Source organism: Medicago sativa, chromosome 4 (assembly GCF_051527215.1).
Source record: "Medicago sativa cultivar Bolivia chromosome 4, Bolivia_mono, whole genome shotgun sequence".
Lineage (NCBI taxonomy): Eukaryota > Viridiplantae > Streptophyta > Magnoliopsida > Fabales > Fabaceae > Medicago > Medicago sativa.
This window is the reverse complement of record NC_140752.1, coordinates 34,820,771-34,841,375: the sequence shown is the minus strand read 5'-3', so window position 1 is coordinate 34,841,375 and position 20,605 is coordinate 34,820,771. Positions and strand designations below refer to the sequence as shown.

Here is a 20,605-nt window from a genome sequence, read left to right as displayed (position 1 = left end):
CACGTTGCGGGTGTTACACATACTTTATCTCATCTATTCTAGGCTCTCTATATACTTTACTTCTGATAGCATAACCTATTACTCATTCTTAGTCTCAAGATGTATTCTAATTCATTATCATTACATATAATGACTCCTCTCTATACAACTAGGTTCTTCCCCATCATCGTCATTAACTCTTTCGTAACTATTCTTCTCATTTAAAACCACTTTATATCTTACTCACTACTACAAAAATGGGCTTATATAGTGCTTTTTTTTGGCTTTAGATAGCGCTTTTGAAGCGCTACTGTAAATGGCGCTGGTAAAGGTAATATAGCGCTCTTTTTCCTATATAAAGCGCTATCTAAAGCAGGGTTTATATAGCGCTTTATGTCAAAAAGCGCTAGCAAAGGTTCTCCTTAGATAGCGCTTTCAAAAACAAACGCCAACTAAAAGGGGTTAAAAATAGCGCTTTTTGTTTTAAAACGCTTTGTAACACTAGGTTTAGATAGCGCTTTATACAGAAAAAAAAAAGCGCTAGGAAATGCATTTAATTTTTTTTTTGCCAGGCTTCTTTTATTTACCGATAGCGTTTTTTATTAATTTAAAGTAATATATATATATTAAAAAAAATATAAGGAAAATATATATATTTTTGACACATTATAATCGAGACTATTATTTATCAAATAAAACTTAGATATATCATAAAATGTATGTATATATAGCATTAAAGTCAGAAATGTATAGCCACTAATTTGGTAACATCTTCTCAACAAAAAAAAGACTAATTTGGTAACATGGATATCTCTAAGTTACAACTAATTAGTTAACATAAAAATCAGAATCTTCTATATGGTAGCGTGCAGTACTCTTCATCTATCTTCTTGGTCGTCTCAACATTTTTATCGAAAACAAGATGGCAAATCATTATTCGTTTCCAAATTTCGTTAACTTTCCTCCACCTGAACATATAGCAGAAAAAATCATTAAGCAATAAGCAATAACACTAATATTATATTATATTAGATTAGAGGAAAATTCAAAGTACTACTCATGAGTACAAATTAAAGCAAAATTATAATGTAGATTAAAAACCACTACCACTTCTAGCAAATATATTTAGAAACATGAAACTCACTTTACCAAAAATATATCATATAACTCTTAGGCTGATCATGAACTGACACCATTCTTCTTGGATTTCTATTAGTTTATCTTTCGAGTATGTCAAACACTTAAAACCATCAATGTACTGCATATTATAACATCAAAAATAACCATGTTACTTAATAAAACTAATTATATACAAATATTATACTTTAATATAAAAATAACCTACCAGCTTTGAAATCTCATTTAGATTTCAAATGAGAATCTCTTTCATAAGCCTCATCACAAAGTACTCGCAATCTATACCATTTTCTTTACGAGGAAACTACAAAAAATAAAATAAGTAATTGTATCAATAAAATTATTTATATTTATACACAAAATTCTTAAAGTGGTTATGTTATATTATTAACACCTGATATCACCTACACAAATGTCCCCTACAACAATAGTTTATACTGAATTGTGTGTTTGGTGCATTGGGCTTTCCTAATAATAAGCATTATGGTCACTTTTCAGCAAGGAACTTCTAAAAAATATCCCTAAATCCACATTTGTTATATCCAGTTTACTACAACTATATTAGCGTAACAACAATTAAGTACCAACCCCATATTCTATACCTTGAAGCACAAATATAATAGATGACATCATAGGATTTTCCTTAACATGGCTCTTCCTCACACTATATGTATCACAACTTTCAATATTCAATTTCCTCATAATTAATCAATTCAAATATGCAGAATTTTCTTAGTTATAGTGGACTTAACATCAAGCTACATCTTCTTAATATCTAGCTTGTCACATCCAATAGAAACTATTATCAACTAAGTAAAAACTATCACACAATTTTCACTTTTCAGACAATAATTATTCACATATCATATCATCACTTAGTAAGTAAGATTTATGTATTTTGCTTCTCTACTTCGTTATGTATTTTTACAAACAATATGGATACTTGATGTTTTCTTATCCAAATATCAATCAACAAAAATAATATGAATTTCCTATTTAAATTAAACAATCAATGAAATGAGCAAACACAAACAGTCAATGAAATAAGCAAACATAAAAACCCAAATTAAGTTTCACAACAGAAATTCAATTTCACAGCAAAAACCACATTCAGTTTCACAGAACAAATTCAATCTCCTGTTGTCAAATTCATCCTAAATACTAACACTGTGACCTTAATTTTAGTGTGAACCCTAAAACAACAACATGAAAAATTGAAGAGTAATTGAGTGAAATTGACAAAGGAAATGTAAGGAAAGAATGAAGATGATACCTGGAATAAAGAATCGAGTATTGAGAAAGTTGGAACTCGAACAGAAACAGCGAGATGATGAACTGTAAAGAAGATTGAGATAGAGGTGGTGCCCGTAAGATCTCATGAGCGGTCGTGGTTTTGGAATGAATCTGAGGAGACGATTGATGGTGATGAATGAAAGAATCAGAGAAACGTGGTTATGGAATGAGAGTTGCACGATCTGTGAAGGTTTTGAGGAAAAGAGGTTTGAACTTATCTTAAAAAAAAACAATACGTTTTATAGTTGATTTTATTTTATTTTTTTTTGTTGAGGATCCAAAATACTAGCACTTTTAGTTAATATATAAAGCATTTATTTTTAATAAATAAATGAAAAAAAAACCAAAGTATAAAAAGTAGGCTTTTAGTTTTTTTTTTTTTTGAAAAAAAAATACTACCCATAGAATATAAATTGGTGACTAAATTTAATGTAACAATACGTTTTATAGTTGATTTTGTTTTTTTTTTTTGTTGAGGATCCAAAATACTAGCACTTTTAGTTAATATATAAAGCATTTATTTTTAATAAATAAATGAAAAAAACCAAAGTATAAAAAGTAGGATTTTATTATTATTATTTTTTTTTGAAAAAAAATACTACTCAGAGAATATAAATTGGTGACTAAAGTTAATGTAAATTCACTCAAAAAAAAAAATTCATGTAAATAAAAAACTGGAAAGGCCTGCCCAGAGATTCAAACTGAAAGAAAAAAAACGTTTTATAGTTGATTTTTTTTTTGTCGAGGATCCAAAATACTAGCACTTTTAGTTAATATATAAAGCATTTATTTTTAATAAATAAATGAAAAAAACCGAAGTATAAAAAGTAGGCTTTTAGTTTTTTTTTTTTGAAAAAAAAATACTACCCAGAGAATATAAATTGGTGACTAAATTTAATGTAAATTCACTCAAAAAAAATTAATGTAAATAAAAACTGAAAAGGCCTGCCCAGGAGATTCAAACTGGTGACAACAAGCTAACTGGTCGTACATTATACCACTCGGCTATGTAAAATCAATTGATATATAGCGCTTTTCTTAAACTATAAACGCTATTAAACTCAAACCAACCATAGCGCTTTAAAAGCGCTATTTAATAGTTGATCCAAAAATAGCACTTCCTATAATAAGCGCTATCTAAGAGAAATTTTTTTTCTTTTTTTAATATTTATTAATTTTATTGAATCTAAAGTGGCGCTTTTTAAATAAAACGCTATATGAACTAAATATCAAAGATAGCGCTTTTTTATAAAAGCGCTAGCTAAAGCCTCAGTGTTTTGATTTATAGCGCTTTAGTGATAAAAGTGCTATTAAAGAGGCGCTATATTTTCTCAATTTTGTAGTAGTGACTAGCGTCCAGACGGGCACTCCCGTGCCCGTCTGTCCGCCTTTTCTACTGCGCTAACGTATGTATATAGCACATGTGTGTATACTTGACTATGGTTTTTTGTATAAATTATTGTATAACATGTCATACACCATGCAGAAATGTAATATATAAATCTTATGGTATAAGAAATAAAAATATGATGACTAAAGATCTCTTGTTTCCGGACATTTGTATAACCTGTGTACAAACTTGACTATGTTTCTCTAGGTAAATATAAATATAGTATGTCATACACAAATATAATTTATTTAACACCATATAAAAAAGTAATATATAAAACTTATGAATAAAAATACTTTGTTGCCCTCAATTTTATATTGCGCACCTTTTCATTTTTATTGCTCTAACATATGTATCCACTATCTTTTGTGTCTGTGAGTCCACTGTTTTTATTCCGTTTACACATTATCCAAACAAAAAATGATAGGTTCAAGAAAGAAAATGTTACTTTTGAGTAGCAGATATTTCATATACGAAGAGATTTATAAATTTTCTACCAAAAAAATGAAGAAAAAGTTGGAGTAATTTTTTCACCATATCCATTATATTGTTCTTTTTGTTTAAAGCGACCAATACATGTCTGCTATTGCAGATCATTGTCGAAGGGGCTAATTATGATCAATAAAAATATGTATGATAACTAAACGATAATCTTTTAAATGAAAGGAAAATATGCAAAGGAAATTGAAAGGAATTGTAGAAATGTCACATTGGTCCAATAAGAGCTTATCTTTTGTATGCTTCCAGTCTAGTTTGGAGAGTTCCAATCCTTTTAGGTCATTTCCCATTGGTATTACCGTCCATTTGCTCCAAAATAAACCCCTAAAGAATCAAGAGTCTTATAAAAAAGCATCATAAACAGTAACAAATAACCCTCTTGACATAAAAAGGCTCACAAATACAATTTGAAGTTTCAAAGAAAAAAATGATAAGAAAATATAAGCATGAAATAGAATATTCAACCTATAAATCATCCACATTTGAGATGGCAATAGGATATCCAAGCTATGTGCACCGACACTGATCTCGATATTTACTCGTTGGCATCGGTAGAAAAAAATGAAAATGAGCAAGTGTTGGTGCTACAAATTATTCAAAATCCCCTAGTCTTCCCTTTCATCCCTTTCTTGAGACTCATATCTCACCTTTTTTGTTTGTTGAAGGAATCTCACTTTTTCTCGCGCCTCATATCTCATAATTGTTGTCATTTACAAATAGTTTGGTTGGATAAAAAGACTTCACCAAAAGAAGGCAATGTCTTTGTATATGTCATAGAAATAGATTGTAGATACAATGATTATTCATGAAAAAAATATAACACTTTTATTAGTAAACTACAAAACAGGTCAAACAATATGAAACTGCACAACCAAAACCGCCAACCGCGAGTTGTCTTGTTTCCATATTAGAGCGTAAACATAAAGTAAAAAGGTAAAACCGAAACCAAGGAAAATAACATGCATTGAAAATATTGCAAACTTGAATTAGAAATTCACAACTTCTTTCCAAACAATTGTACGCAATTACATGAATTCAAAACAGTATATAAACCGTTGTATCTCTCTTTGTCGCTGGCATAACCTTTCCGCCAGCTCCTTCGATGTTTTCGCCAACTACTACATATCGCAACATGAAGAAAAGAAAATAAGAAATCAAAAATGTATTTGATCAACCCGTTCCTCAAATGTTTAAAGGATAGTCAATATCTCATATCTATCAAACATTCGCTTTTCTCAAAGTCAAAATTAACGATCTCAAAAAACCATGTCTACAATTTTAAGAAACCATTTACTATGACCTCTTATTTGAGGGTTGTAGAAGAATTTCTAAGCAACAAAGTACGCCACAAAAAATCCTTATCACTAAAGAAAAAAAATTATATCAAATACAATTAGAAAAAAAAGCTACAATATTGGTACTCAATCAATGCATTCTCATTTCCATTGTAATTCTTTTCAAATCGCATCCTTTGAAATCTAAATATTAGACATATTCAACATAAGTGAATCAATCATTAAATTCCGAAAGAAATGGGATAATAAAATTAATTGTAAAAACATAATAAGAATACACTCTAAATAAAATTATCAAACCTCTCTCTCTGGTGACGAATCTTGCCCCCCATTCATTCATCATTTTGTGCAACTCTTGTGAAGGTATATAATTAGGTCGCAGCCAAAGCATATCCACCATGTCTTCCTATTTTGCTTCTCTTTTTGTTACTCCATTACTCTCTCTATCACTCTTTTGCAGTCCATGATACATTATCTTCCTTTTCACATTGAACATATGATAATAGAAAAATAAATGAGACTATAACACATATAATAAGAATCAATAATATATATACCCTAAATTAATAACTATCATAGACACATCAATAATATCTTGATTTCTATAACTTAAATTATTATTGTACATTCTCTATATTTGTCCCATTTATGCTTCAGTGTGTCTTGACCAAAGAATGGTGACACCTAAAGTCTTCATTATCCTTTTTTTTTTTTTAAATCTATGTCCACTGAAGTTGTAAACAAAATAATTAAAAGAATGCTAATTGCAATCAAACACAATGACAATATCCAAACAAAAGGGAAAAATATTGAATTAAGGAAAAATTACCGTGTCTCAATTTATGATAAATACTTAGATAACTACTTGCTAATTTCTCTTTTAATATAGATATCAAGTGACTATGTCGAAGTTGAATATTTAAGCAATTTTTTGACCAATTTTCTGGATTTTCTTACAGCATTTTTCATGACACAATCAGCCTTTATAAGGGGTGTTCTCGACTACACCTTTCAATCAACTCCATTGTGATACGATTATATTCAACCATCATGAACCACCATTCTTCTTTCTTATTCTTTTTGTTGAAGCAAGTATGATCTATCTAGGTACACCAACAAAAACACCGTCAGTAAAAAATATAAAGAAACAATAACACCATCATTAACTTGCACCTATAGGATTTAAAAAATACTTATGATGATTTATATGAATAACATGTAGAAACAGTAGATCCTTTCCAAAAAAAAAATGTAGAAACAATAGTTGATTAGAGAAAACAAAAGAGGGTCTCCCATCCATCTTCCACATAAGAAAATAACTTGTATCGTTCCGCCATATTCCTCCGGAGTACATCTTCGCTCCATTTAGCAATCCTCCATTTACTCCTTTTCATTTCACATTTACATGACACGTGGCAAAAATAAAATTAAGGGTTGGGATTAAAAGACTTAGAAAAAAGATTTTCTCCCCTGATGCACAGCAGCAGCAACAGTTGGGACTCTTCATCGTCCTCTCACCATCATCACTCCTTCTCCGTCCACAATATCCTCCGCCACCGCCGCCCCTTTTCGTCCATATATTGGCGGCGCTCTCTCGCTTCTGCTCCACATCAATTTTGGATAATGAAGAACCAGATCAGTTTGATTATGGTTCGGTGGTTAATTTGTCATTGACCCAATTCTATCTTAATACCTTGAAAAATCAACCTTGTTTCATGGTTGCACTTTCTGTAATTAGTTTCATGACTTCAATTACTGAATTCAAATCTCATAATATGCTAAGAAAATCTGGCCATTTTGTTTTAAAATTAGAGAACGAGATTTTGCTAAATTTTGTATTGTTCGTTGATTCCATTGAATTGTCACTAAGTAAAAGAATTAAATTACTAAAGAAAGGAAATCAGATTGGGGAACATGAGCCATAATTTCTGAAATCCTTAGTTTCATTCATCCTCCTTCACCTTCCTTTCAAATCATCCTCACCATTCTCTTTCTCTTTTGCGTTTTCGTTTTTGTTCTTCAAGCACATCAAACGCCATTCGTTTTCGTTCATCTCTAATCTTTCTTAAAGCAGAAAACGAATTTGAAACAGACCTAAATCATTTTTGAATCACTAGCACATCAATTTGAAGATTTCTATTTCTTAATGATTTGAATTTTCACAGGTAATAATACCTTGAAAAAAACAATAGCGACGGCGTTTTGGAAAGACAAAGCAGCGGCGGACGACGGATGGTGTGACAAAAGGGAGAATGTTGCCGGTGGATGGAGGGAGGGGGTGGCGGTGGTGATGATGATGATAATGAGAGAAGAAGAAGAAGGGGCGTGAGCTACCCAGAGAAAAGAGGAAACTATGTTTTTGTTTTTCATTAAATGAATACTTTTGTACACCTTTTAATTCTAGCCTTTAATTTTATTTTTGACACATGTCGCACATCTATTAAATGAAAAGGGATAAATGGAGGATTGCTAAATGGAGCAAAGATGCACTCATTGCTCCGACCTTACCCTGTTTTGTTTTAGGAACTGCTTTTCCTTTTTTAATTAAGGGGATTGAAAATAGTTGGTTTACATTTTACTTGCATGATATAAAACTATCAAACGAAAAAGAACTGCTGCCTTTTCTATTTTTAATAAAAAAAATTGGTGCTTTGTAATACTAATACTTTTTTGGCTCTCGGAAGTTACATAATTTTGGAAGTTAAAGGGTAATTTTGGAATGGAAAAAAGGCTACACCAAACTCATGTTTTGCCTTTATTAATAGGTATTAATAGGTATAGATTACCTTGTTCTCACATTCATCGTCATCTATACATCGATTATTCTCCTAATCTTAACTTAATCCTAATTTAAAGTTATTACCTCACTTTATCAGTACTTTTGACTTCAGAAACTTTCCTCACTAATGCTTCATTATAATTCAAGATTTTATTCTATCGAATACTGTTTGTTATTATTATCGTCAAACATTATAACTATTACCGATTATCCGCTTTCCTACTCATCTTGCTCTCTTCTAATTGTTTTCCATCCTTTTCATCACTATTACCATTCCTATTGTCTTTCATTGCCTAATTCACAACTCCCTATCTTTCTTTACATCTCGCGTACGATCATCTAACTCGACTACACTATAATCTTTATTTATCTTTACACTTTTAACGTTCCTATATAACATTCGCCTTAAGTTATTTAATTATCTTGTTTCTCTCACTCTCCAATTATCAATACTCTTAAGATCATTATTTTTCACGTCCTATTGTCAAGTCATCTTTTAACATCATTAAATTCACTTAGATCACAATCATCGGTTTATGTTTTAGACTTTTTATTATCTTGAGGTAATCGCTTCTATTTATGCCCGATCACACTCCCTAATTTAGATGTAAAGATTAAGGACCCTCACCTTTACTTTACATGCTAACGGATTTATTATAATCACTAATACTATCATGGAAGGTTTAGAGTCCACTACAACGGTGATGCTGAAACTTCATGAAAAACGCAGCATGACCCACATGCGACATTTTAATCATAAATCAACTTAGGAATGTCTGAATGAGGTCAAAATAAATCTAAAATATAGATAACACCCATATCTACAACTTTCATGAAGGAAGCAAAATCCAATTCGATACAGAGAGGGGTACAAAGGTTGGTTTCCCTAAACCTAGGCAGAGTACACGACCTTGCTGACCTCTGTGTAGTATTTTGATCATAACTCAAGTTTTTGATGTCCTATTGAAGCCACTCCAAATACAAATGAAAGCTAACATCCATATATACAACTTTCATGTTTACATCAAAACCTAGTTCAGAGCATAAAAGAGTCGAAAGTTGGATTTCCTAAGCCTCAGAAAAGAGCACGACCCTGATGACCTATGTGTAGTATTTTGATCATATCTTGAGTCCTAGATGTTGGAATGAGGTCAAACCAACGCCCAATTAAAGCTAACATTCATAGCTACAACTTTCATGAAGACACCAAAATCTAGTTATCAACAGAAAAGTGCCAGTTTTTGTCTTTTGTTTCGGTTACAGAAATCACAGATTTTCTGCGATTTTGCATGTGCGATTTAGCCTTAAGGGACTTTTCCTAACTCCGTTTTCGACCCTAAACTCGCCAAACTCGACCCTAATCTTCACTCCATGACTACCCTATCATTCAAACAATAATTCTTCGTTAACCTACCTGATTATCCACTCTTTCTAAGACTAAAACTCAATTCAAAAACCTAAACTAGTTTTCCTCAATTGTCATCTTTCAATTTCATCTTTCAATTCGTTCATTATCAGTCACTCATTAAAATTCATATCATAACAGCAACAATGTATTAAAATTCAAGATAATCCTCCCATCATAAATTAAGATACCCTAAAGTGCAAAGATTCTCCCCCTTACCTCAAATTCTCTGGAAACGCAGTTTTTGGTTCAATTCTCCTGAGTTAGGTTTTGCCTCCTTTCCTCTCTACTTCTCTCTGGTTCTCACGTTCAGCAACATTGTTTTATGAACTTATATTCCTCTATTTATACTAGGAAACTAGGTTAAATTCTTATTATTAATACTTTTCTCCCCTCCACGTATCATAATTTACTCTCTCCTCCCCCACTTATTTTATTACTTCTATTTCTCACCTCTTATCCTTATTATTTATTGATGACATTCTGTCATTACGTAATATTAGGGACTTATTGTGACATTTTGATAGAGTTCTCATGCAATTTTTACTGTTCTGGAGTGCAAAAAGCTTAAAATTTGAAGTCTGTTCGAAGGAAATCGCGCCACGCCAATTTCAAGCCGTGCTGCGATTTTTGAAGCAAAAATACACACTTCCTGTAAAGGGGAAATCGCGGCACGCCAATTAACAAGGCGCGGCGCGATTTTGATGGGTCAGGCCCATGACTTCTATAAATACTGCACTCAATCTGAAGAACAAGGGTTACGATTTTGGAGAGCAAAGTGCGATTTTGAGACATCGGAGACGGCTAGAAGGGCGATTTCTTCATCCTTTTACCAATTCATGTATGTTTTAATTATTTCATTGATTATGCTATTTGTAAACTCGATTATGAGTAGCTAAATCTCTTAGAGATTAGATCCGAGATGAATCTTTGTAACCCTAATTGACACATGTTGCTGTGAAACTCTATTTTGTTTATGAATTCAATTCTAGTTTATTCAATTCAATTGTTCTTAATGCTTTTTATATCTTGATCACATATAACTTGATTTCGTGAGAATGAATGACCACTGACCATGGCTTTCAACTTAGACCTAATTGAATTGTTCTAATAAACAGGGTTAGTCTAGGAATAGATAATCGTTTGTTAGTGATAATAGGTTAACGTTCGGTAAAACCTTCAAGAATTAATAGACCACCTAAGGAATTAGGGGCTGTAGTTTAAGAAGAGAGTCCTAACTCAAGGGATTGATTAGGGCTATTTTGTTAATCATCGTAAACTAGAAGAGGGTTTATAACAAATAGGTGCAGTAGACCAATTAGGGGAACTTAGAGGATTCGACGGATCTGATCTCATCTTTCTCTCTTATTTTCTTAATCAAATCTAATTTCTTTTATTTGATTTCATAAAATCAAACCAAATCTTCTGCCTAGTGCAAACTAAAAATAAACTTTACACATCCTAATTATATAACGAAATTGAATTATAGAAGTTAAAAACAGTCCTCGTGGGATCGATATTTTTACTACTTCGATAGTATTTGGTGCACTTGCCAGAGATCTATCAAGTTTTTGGCGCCGTTGCCGGGGACTGTTGAATTATTTCAACAAGGCAATTACGTTATAATTTAGGGTTTTTGCAATTTAATTTTCTGTTTTTTTTATTTTTATTTTTCTGTTTTCATATTCACTTGATTACTTTGCGTGGTGCAGTGCTACTAAGGTATTTTGCTGTTTATGCGAGGTAAACAGAGCTCTGACGACTTAGAGTACGATCCGGAGATTGAAAGAACTGCTAGAGCACTTCGGAAAGCTGTCCGATCGCAAAGGTTAGCTCAATCCGTTCCACCGGGTGTTCGAGAACAAGTACCGGAGCAACTCTCAAGTGAATCTGAAACAAATTCTTCTCCTAAATCTGCAACGATGGAAGGAGAAGGAGTTGTACCACCAAGACCTAAGCTTGGAGACTACGGGTTAGCCACTCATCGCGGTCAACTGACCCACACTTTTCAACCAGCTAACCCCGTAGCGTTCGACATCAAGACAACTGTCCTCAATGGTTTGAGGGACAAGCAATTCGATGGGACTGAAGCTATGAGTCCTCATGAACACTTGAGCCGTTTTGCTGAAACCTGTGAGTTTTGTGTGCAACCAGCCACCGTGACTGAAGCACAAAAGAAGCTAAGGCTGTTTCCTTTCACCTTGACGGGAAGAGCAAAAGATTGGTTGCTAACAATTCCAAACGGGACTGTCCAAACATGGGAAGAGTTAGAGCTGAAGTTCTTGGAGAAATACTTCCCTATGTCTAAGTATTGGGACAAGAAGATGGAGATCTCTAACTTCAAGCAAGGAGAAGGTGAATCATTGTATGATGCTTGGGAGCGATTCAATTTGCTTCTCAAGAGATGCCCTAATCATGAGTTCACCGAGAAGCAATACCTCCAAATCTTCACTGAGGGGGTAACACCAAACACTCGAATGTTCTTAGATGCTTCCGCGGGAGGTAGTCTCAAAAGTAAAACTGATCATGAAGTTCAAGCTCTAATTGAAAACATGGCTGGCAATGAGTATCGTGATCAAGCTAAAAAGAAAGAAAGAGGAGTGTTTGGGGTGAGTGAACAAACTGCTATCCTTGCTAACCAAGCAGCTATGAACAAACAAATTGAAGCTCTAACTAAGGAGTTTCAAGGCTTCACTTTGGCTCATAAGCAACAACAAGTGGCTGCAATCAAATGTGACTTATGTGGTGAAGAACATCCAAACGGTGAATGTGTTCCGGAAGGATCAAGTGAAGAAGCTAACTTCATGGGAGGATATCAAAGGCAGAATCAATACTACAATTCAGGCATTAATAAGCATCCAAATCTAAGCTACTCAAACAACAATGCTTTGAACTCTCAGATGCTAACTCCTCCTCAACAACAACAAAGGAAGCCATCCGCTCTTGAGGAAACTATGATGAACTTCATGAAGATGACTCAAGGCAACTTTGAAGAGATGAAGAAGAGTTAAGAAGCTGAAAGAAAGAACAATGAAGCTTCTAGGAAGATGCTTGAAACTCAACTGGGGCAATTAGCTAAGCAGTTGGCTGAACAAAACAAAGGCGGATTCTCAGGTAACACTAAAGATAACCCTAAGAATGAGTCTTGTAATGCTATTGAACTGAGGAGCAAAAAGGTTTTGACACCTTTAGTTCCAAAAGCTCCAAAGAAGGTTGATGAAGTAGTTGAGGTGGAGGAGAATGATGTAGTTGAAAAGAATGATGAGGGTGTAGTTGAAAAAGAAAATGATCATGGAGAAGTTGAAAACGAAAGGAAGAAAAAAATAGAGGGAGAAAAAAGTGAGAGATTAATTGATGAAGATTCAATCTTGAGGAAGTCGAAGAGTCAAATTTTGAAAGATGGAGACAAACCACAGGTTATTCCATCATATGTGAAGCTTCCATACCCTCACCTTTCGAAGAAGAAAGAAAAGGATGAAGGCCAATTCAAGAAGTTCATGCAACTTTTCTCACAACTTCAGGTAAATATTCCTTTCGGTGAAGCTCTTGATCAAATGCCGTTGTATGCTAAGTTCATGAAAGACTTGTTAACCAAAAGAAGGAAGCCTAAGGATGATGAGAACATAGCACTTTCTGAGAATTGTAGTGCTATTCTTCAAAAGAAGCTGCCACCTAAGCTGAAGGATCCTGGTGCTTTTACTATCCCTTGTTCAATTGGACCGGTAGACATTGGAAGAGCTTTATGTGACTTGGGAGCAAGTATAAATCTGATGCCTCTTTCAATGATGAAGAAGCTTAAGTGTGGGGAACCAAAACCAACAAGAATGACCATTACTTTAGCTGATCGGTCAATCTCTTATCCTTTCGGTATACTTGAAGATGTGCTAGTCAAGGTTAATGACTTGGTGTTCCCAGCAGACTTTGTGGTCCTAGACATGGCTGAAGATGAGGATATGCCACTCATTCTAGGAAGACCTTTCCTTGCAACTGGCCGTGCTTTGATTGACATTGAGAAAGGAGAGCTAATGTTGAGATTCCATAAGGAGCAAGTAGTGTTTAATATATTTGAGGCCATGAAGCACAAAGATGAAAATCCCAAGTGTTACCGGATTGACATTATTGAAGAAATAGTTAAAGATGACTCTTGTGAACATCAACCAACACACCCTCTTGAACGTGCAATTGTGAATTCTATAGAAAAAGGTGAAGATGATGAAGATCTTGAAGTAAGTGATTGTGTGAAGCAACTAGCAGCAAGCAAGCAAGAGTTGGGTCCGGTAAAAACAGAAGAATTAATGGGTAAGCACTCTATAGATGCCCCTCTTTTGAGTGGAGAAGGAGAGAAAAATCCAGAATTAAAAGAACTCCCTTCTCACTTGAAATATGTTTTTCTCACTAAGGATGCCTCTAAACCAGTAATCATCAGCAATACCTTGACACCTTTGGAAGAAGAAAAATTGATGAGGGTGTTAAGAGACAATCAAGGAGCTTTGGGGTGGAACATTTCTGATTTAAAGGGTATTAGTCCAGCTTATTGCATGCATAAAATACACATGGAGGCTGAATACAAACCGGTGGTTCAACCTCAAAGGAGACTTAACCCAACAATGAAGGAAGTGGTAAAGAAAGAGGTGCTGAAGTTACTAGATGCAGGTATGATCTACCCTATCTCAGATAGCTCATGGGTAAGTCCAGTTCATGTGGTACCCAAGAAAGGAGGAATGACGGTGGTAGCAAATGAAAAAAATGAATTGATACCCACCCGCACCGTCACTGGTTGGAGAATGTGTATAGACTACCGGAGGTTGAATACCGCAACAAGAAAGGACCACTTTCCATTACCATTCATGGATCAAATGATTGAGAGACTGGCTGGCCAAGCCTTTTATTGCTTCTTGGATGGGTATTCAGGGTATAATCAAATTGCAGTGGCTCCGGAAGATCAAGAAAAGACTGCCTTCACTTGTCCATTCGGTGTGTTTGCTTATCGAAGGATGCCCTTTGGGCTGTGTAATGCGCCGGCAACCTTTCAAAGGTGCATGCTTTCCATCTTCTCTGATATGATAGAGAAGAACATTGAGGTATTTATGGACGACTTTTCTGTTTTTGGTAAGTCTTTTGATCAATGCTTGTTCCATTTAAATGCTGTACTTAAAAGATGCACCGAAACTAACCTTGTTTTGAATTGGGAAAAATGTCATTTTATGGTAACCGAAGGTATAGTTTTGGGGCATAAGATAAGTGCTAAAGGCATTGAAGTGGACCAAGCTAAGATAGAGGTTATAGAGAAACTTCCTCCACCAATCAATGTTAAAGGAGTGAGGAGTTTCTTGGGGCATGCCGGTTTCTATCGGCGGTTCATAAAAGACTTTTCTAAAATTTCCAAACCCCTCTGTAACCTCTTGGTCAAAGAAAACGAGTTTAATTTTGACTCTGAATGTCTAAATGCTTTTTCTTTGATTAAAAACAAGTTGGTAACTGCACCAATAATCATTGCACCCGATTGGGATTTACCTTTTGAACTTATGTGTGATGCAAGTGATTATGCTGTTGGTGCAGTCCTAGGCCAACGCAAGAACAAATTTTTTCATGCAATTTACTATGCAAGCAAGGTTTTAAATGAAAATCAAGTTAACTATTCCACAACTGAAAAGGAATTGCTTGCGGTAATCTTTGCATTGGAAAAATTTCGTTCTTATCTAATAGGCTCCAAAGTCATTGTTTTTACAGATCATGCAGCTCTCAAATATCTCTTAACAAAAGGGGATTCAAAGCCTCGACTGTTGAGGTGGATCCTATTATTGCAAGAATTTGATCTTGAAATTCGTGACAAGAAGGGAGTCGAGAACGTGGTAGCTGACCACCTCTCAAGGCTGGAGAATGACGAGGTAACAAAGAAGGAGAAGGCCATCAAGGCCGAGTTCCCCGATGAACAGCTGTTTGCTATTGGAGAAAGACCTTGGTTTGCTGACATGGCAAACTTTAAGGCCGGCAACATAGTTCCTGATGATCTAACCTACCCTCAGAGGAAAAAGTTCTTCAAAGATGCAAACCACTACTTGTGGGATGACCCTTATCTGTTTAAGGTAGGTACTGACGGTTTGATTAGACGTTGTGTTGCAGGTGAGGAAGCACATAGTATCATGTGGCACTGCCATAGCTCAGCTTATGGAGGCCACCACAGTGGAGAAAGAACAGCTGCAAAAATTTTGCAAAGTGGATTCTGGTGGCCCACCCTTTTCAAAGATTGCCACGACTTCGTCACAAGATGTGACAAATGCCAAAGGACAGGTAATATATCAAAGAGGAATGAAATGCCCCTAAAAGGAATCATTGAAGTTGAACCATTTGATTGTTGGGGTATTGATTTTATGGGACCATTCCCTCCCTCTTACTCTTATCTCCATATTCTAGTCTGTGTTGATTATGTCACAAAGTGGGTTGAAGCGATACCATGTGTTGCTAATGATGCCAAAACGGTTGTCAACTTCCTTCAAAAGAATATTTTCACTAGGTTTGGAACTCCTAGAGTATTGATCAGTGATGGGGGGAAGCATTTTTGCAATAATTTTCTTGAAAATGTGCTCAAAAAGTATAACATTAAGCACAAAGTTGCAACTCCCTATCACCCACAAACTAGTGGTCAAGCAGAGGTTTCAAACCGACAGCTGAAACAGATTCTGGAGAAGACAGTTGCGTCAAATAGGAAAGATTGGTCTAGGAAATTAGATGACGCACTGTGGGCATATAGGACGGCCTTTAAGACCCATCTTGGGTTCTCACCCTATCAGTTAGTATATGGGAAGGCATGTCATCTTCCAGTCGAGCTGGAACATAAAGCTTATTGGGCCATTAAGGCCTTGAATTTTGATCAAGTAGCCGCTGGTAAGAAAAGAATTTTGAAACTTAATGAACTTGAGGAGATGAGGCTTAGAGCGTATGAAAATGCCCTCATCTATAAAGCCAGGACAAAAAGGTATCATGACAAAAACTTAGTGCCTAGGGATATTAACTGTGGACAACTAGTTTTGTTGTATAATTCCAGGTTGAAGCTGTTTCCTGGGAAGCTCAAGTCAAAATGGTCTGGACCATTCTTGGTCAAAAGTGTGTCACCATATGGAGCTGTTGAACTAGTGACACCTGAAGGAGATCGAAGTTTCAAAGTTAATGGACAAAGAGTTAAACCATACCTAGGTGGCGACCTACCTAAAGGAAGGGTGGCACTCATTCTGAAGGACCTCTGAGGATCCTTAGCAGTCAAGCTAGTGACGATAAAGAAGCGCTGGGTGGGAGGCAACCCACTAGATTTACTTTGTTTTTCAATACATTCAGTTTTTATTTTCTTTTTAATGTCAAAGTCCATTGAACTTATTTCCCTATTGTAATTGATCCTGCACTTGTTTTATTAATGAATTTGTTTTGTTTCATGTGACCTATTCCAGTTTAGTAACAGTTGTTTGATGAAACGGTATTCCAAAAGTTCTAAAGGAGGGGTGACTTGATTCAAAGGCGAAGTGTACGGCGTTGCTAGGTAGTCACATACTCCCAGAAATATCAGCCATAAGGTTCATTGCCAAATCTTGTTTTTCAATTTACTTATATTTAGATTAGTTTTCCATGCAACTACATTTCTAGAACTTGCATTGTTTCTCTATTATTGATTGGTCTTTGTCAATTACACACTGAGGCAAAAGTGCTTGGTCCTGTGAGCCTTTTTGAAGCCTACCCTGATATTGATTGAATTTATCCTTTCTTAACCAATTGTGAGCCGGTAGGATTAGAACTTTTTGTTCGGTGACAAACTACATTACAAGCCTAGAGACTTTTAGGACTTGTCCCTTAATGAATTTCTGAGTTAAGGCATTGTAGAATGTTGCTAAAGATTAAGTTTGGGGTTGCTATTGGAATTTGCAACCAACTAAGTTTGGGGTGGGGGTACTAGAGAATAAGAGAACAAAAAAATGAAAGAAATATGAAATTGTCATGCAATATATACACAAAAATGGTGTATCAAAAAAAAAAAAAAGAAATTGAATGATGAAAAAGGGACAAAACATCTAAAATCCGAGTAACTTCAAACTCGAGTGTCCCTAAATGTTAAAAATGTTCTCTAGTACCTTTGCATTGATTGTATTTCCACAAGGTGAATGAATGAAGGATTGAACTTTGTGCTTTAACTTCCGTAGGAATGCCTAACTCAAATTTTGTGTAGCCTACTTATCCAAATATATCCCACCTTTCACCTAAGCCCCGTTATAACCCTAAAGACCTCAAAAGTGTGTAATGATATTGACTTTGATTGATGTTTAGAAACTTTTCAAGCATATGGTAATATGTAGACCTGCATGTCGACTGGTAGAACCCTATTTCAAATTGTTGCGTGGAGTTGTGAATTGGTGGATGCGAACAAGTCAAACTAGCTCATCTTTAGCTAGAAGGAGAATGAACTTTTGGGTACTATCGTTTTGTCAGGTAACTGTTATTTTACTGTCGTTTGTCACTGTTGCAAGCAAATTCCTTGAGGACAAGGAATGGTTTAAGTTTGGGGTTGTGATGACATTCTGTCATTACGTAATATTAGGGACTTATTGTGACATTTTGATAGAGTTCTCATGCAATTTTTACTGTTCTGGAGTGCAAAAAGCTTAAAATTTGAAGTCTGTTCGAAGGAAATCGCGCCACGCCAATTTCAAGCCGTGCTGCGATTTTTGAAGCAAAAATACACACTTCCTGTAAAGGGGAAATCGCGGCACGCCAATTAACAAGGCGCGGCGCGATTTTGATGGGTCAGGCCCATGACTTCTATAAATACTGCACTCAATCTGAAGAACAAGGGTTACGATTTTGGAGAGCAAAGTGCGATTTTGAGACATCGGAGACGGCTAGAAGGGCGATTTCTTCATCCTTTTACCAATTCATGTATGTTTTAATTATTTCATTGATTATGCTATTTGTAAACTCGATTATGAGTAGCTAAATCTCTTAGAGATTAGATCCGAGATGAATCTTTGTAACCCTAATTGACACATGTTGCTGTGAAACTCTATTTTGTTTATGAATTCAATTCTAGTTTATTCAATTCAATTGTTCTTAATGCTTTTTATATCTTGATCACATATAACTTGATTTCGTGAGAATGAATGACCACTGACCATGGCTTTCAACTTAGACCTAATTGAATTGTTCTAATAAACAGGGTTAGTCTAGGAATAGATAATCGTTTGTTAGTGATAATAGGTTAACGTTCGGTAAAACCTTCAAGAATTAATAGACCACCTAAGGAATTAGGGGCTGTAGTTTAAGAAGAGAGTCCTAACTCAAGGGATTGATTAGGGCTATTTTGTTAATCATCGTAAACTAGAAGAGGGTTTATAACAAATAGGTGCAGTAGACCAATTAGGGGAACTTAGAGGATTCGACGGATCTGATCTCATCTTTCTCTCTTATTTTCTTAATCAAATCTAATTTCTTTTATTTGATTTCATAAAATCAAACCAAATCTTCTGCCTAGTGCAAACTAAAAATAAACTTTACACATCCTAATTATATAACGAAATTGAATTATAGAAGTTAAAAACAGTCCTCGTGGGATCGATATTTTTACTACTTCGATAGTATTTGGTGCACTTGCCAGAGATCTATCATTTATTATATCATTTCTCTCTTTATAATTTAAATTCACATAAAATATTAATAATCACCAAAACTCTATTTTTCAATATTAATAATCACCAAAACTCTATTTTTCAACAATGGCACACTATTTTCTCTCTAAAAATTGTTTTTCTCACATTATTCACTCGACTAGTTATGATGTGATCCTAAGATGTTCTCCCTTGACAAGAATAATAAAGTCATTATTGAATAAAAGAACCAAATTATTTTGGTTCAAATGTTTATTTTTTCGTAGGTCATATGTATCTGTCTTGTATTCATCATATCTAGAGCTTTGTAACTCCGATTGAGGTGATCTTTGAAGCGTTGGAAAGGGTACAAAATCATCTACATTTCATATGTTGGACTCAGAAGCAGAATCGGGGTATGTCATGGTCTAAAAATGGGATTAAAGTGGAGGACGTGATTAAATGAAGGAGCTGAAGCAAAAGAGGTGAAACACAATTAATTTGAGTAGTTGAAGAGCATAATCTGAAGCAAAAGTAACAGCCATGAGTGTTTAACTTCAAGAATTGATTCAGCCACCTTAAATCAAAACCAATAAATTTGTAACATGTCCTTACAATAATTAGCCACATAAGAGTTATTTCATTAATCATGATATAATTGTAAGTTTTTCAGCATTCTAGCCTATTACCTATATAAAGGGGGCGAAAATAATGAATAAGATATGTAGAATTTTGATAAAAAATACACTTTGTGTGTTGTGAGAGCTTTGTCTCTTTTTTTGGTTCTGGATTGAACCAAGTTTATCGAATCTTATCAATGGCTTCCTTACCATTGTGGCGATTCTTCATGGCTTAACATTCCTTCTTGGATTGGAAGTGAGTGTGACGCCTTCTTTACCATTTCTTTCCCCAAAATCCATCTTTTTTTATTTTACTTTTATTCCTATACAATTTCTGTCCTTTATCATTTGGTATTCAGAGCTAGGTTCCGTTGGGACTGATTTTTATTTTTCAATTTCAAAATCTTGTTCATTTGCATATTATCCTTGAAATTTCTTCATCTCAGTTTTTTTTTGAAGTATTAAACAAAAAAAAATGGCTCATGAAATTCAAGCTTCAATTGAATATTTTGATAAAGTATGGAGAGAAAAATGGCTTGAGAATATCAAGAGTAGATCAAGTCCTTCTTCTGCTCTTAGAGAGTCA

The 20,605-nt window shown here is 34.6% G+C and overlaps 1 long non-coding RNA gene and 1 other non-coding gene across 2 annotated transcripts; both read right to left on the bottom strand.

The window, feature by feature from the left end:
- Window positions 1-4,304: 4,304 nt before the first annotated feature.
- Window positions 4,305-5,646, bottom strand: LOC146929002 (uncharacterized). Its single transcript, XR_015005916.1, has 2 exons — window positions 4,763-5,646; window positions 4,305-4,621 (listed from the first exon to the last, which is right to left on the bottom strand). It is a non-coding gene; the product is annotated as an uncharacterized LOC146929002 (long non-coding RNA).
- Window positions 5,647-12,091: 6,445 nt separating this feature from the next.
- LOC146929001 (small nucleolar RNA R71) lies at window positions 12,092-12,198 on the bottom strand. Its single transcript, XR_015009200.1, has one exon. It is a non-coding gene; the product is annotated as a small nucleolar RNA R71 (small nucleolar RNA).
- Between the last annotated feature and the right edge of the window lie 8,407 nt (window positions 12,199-20,605).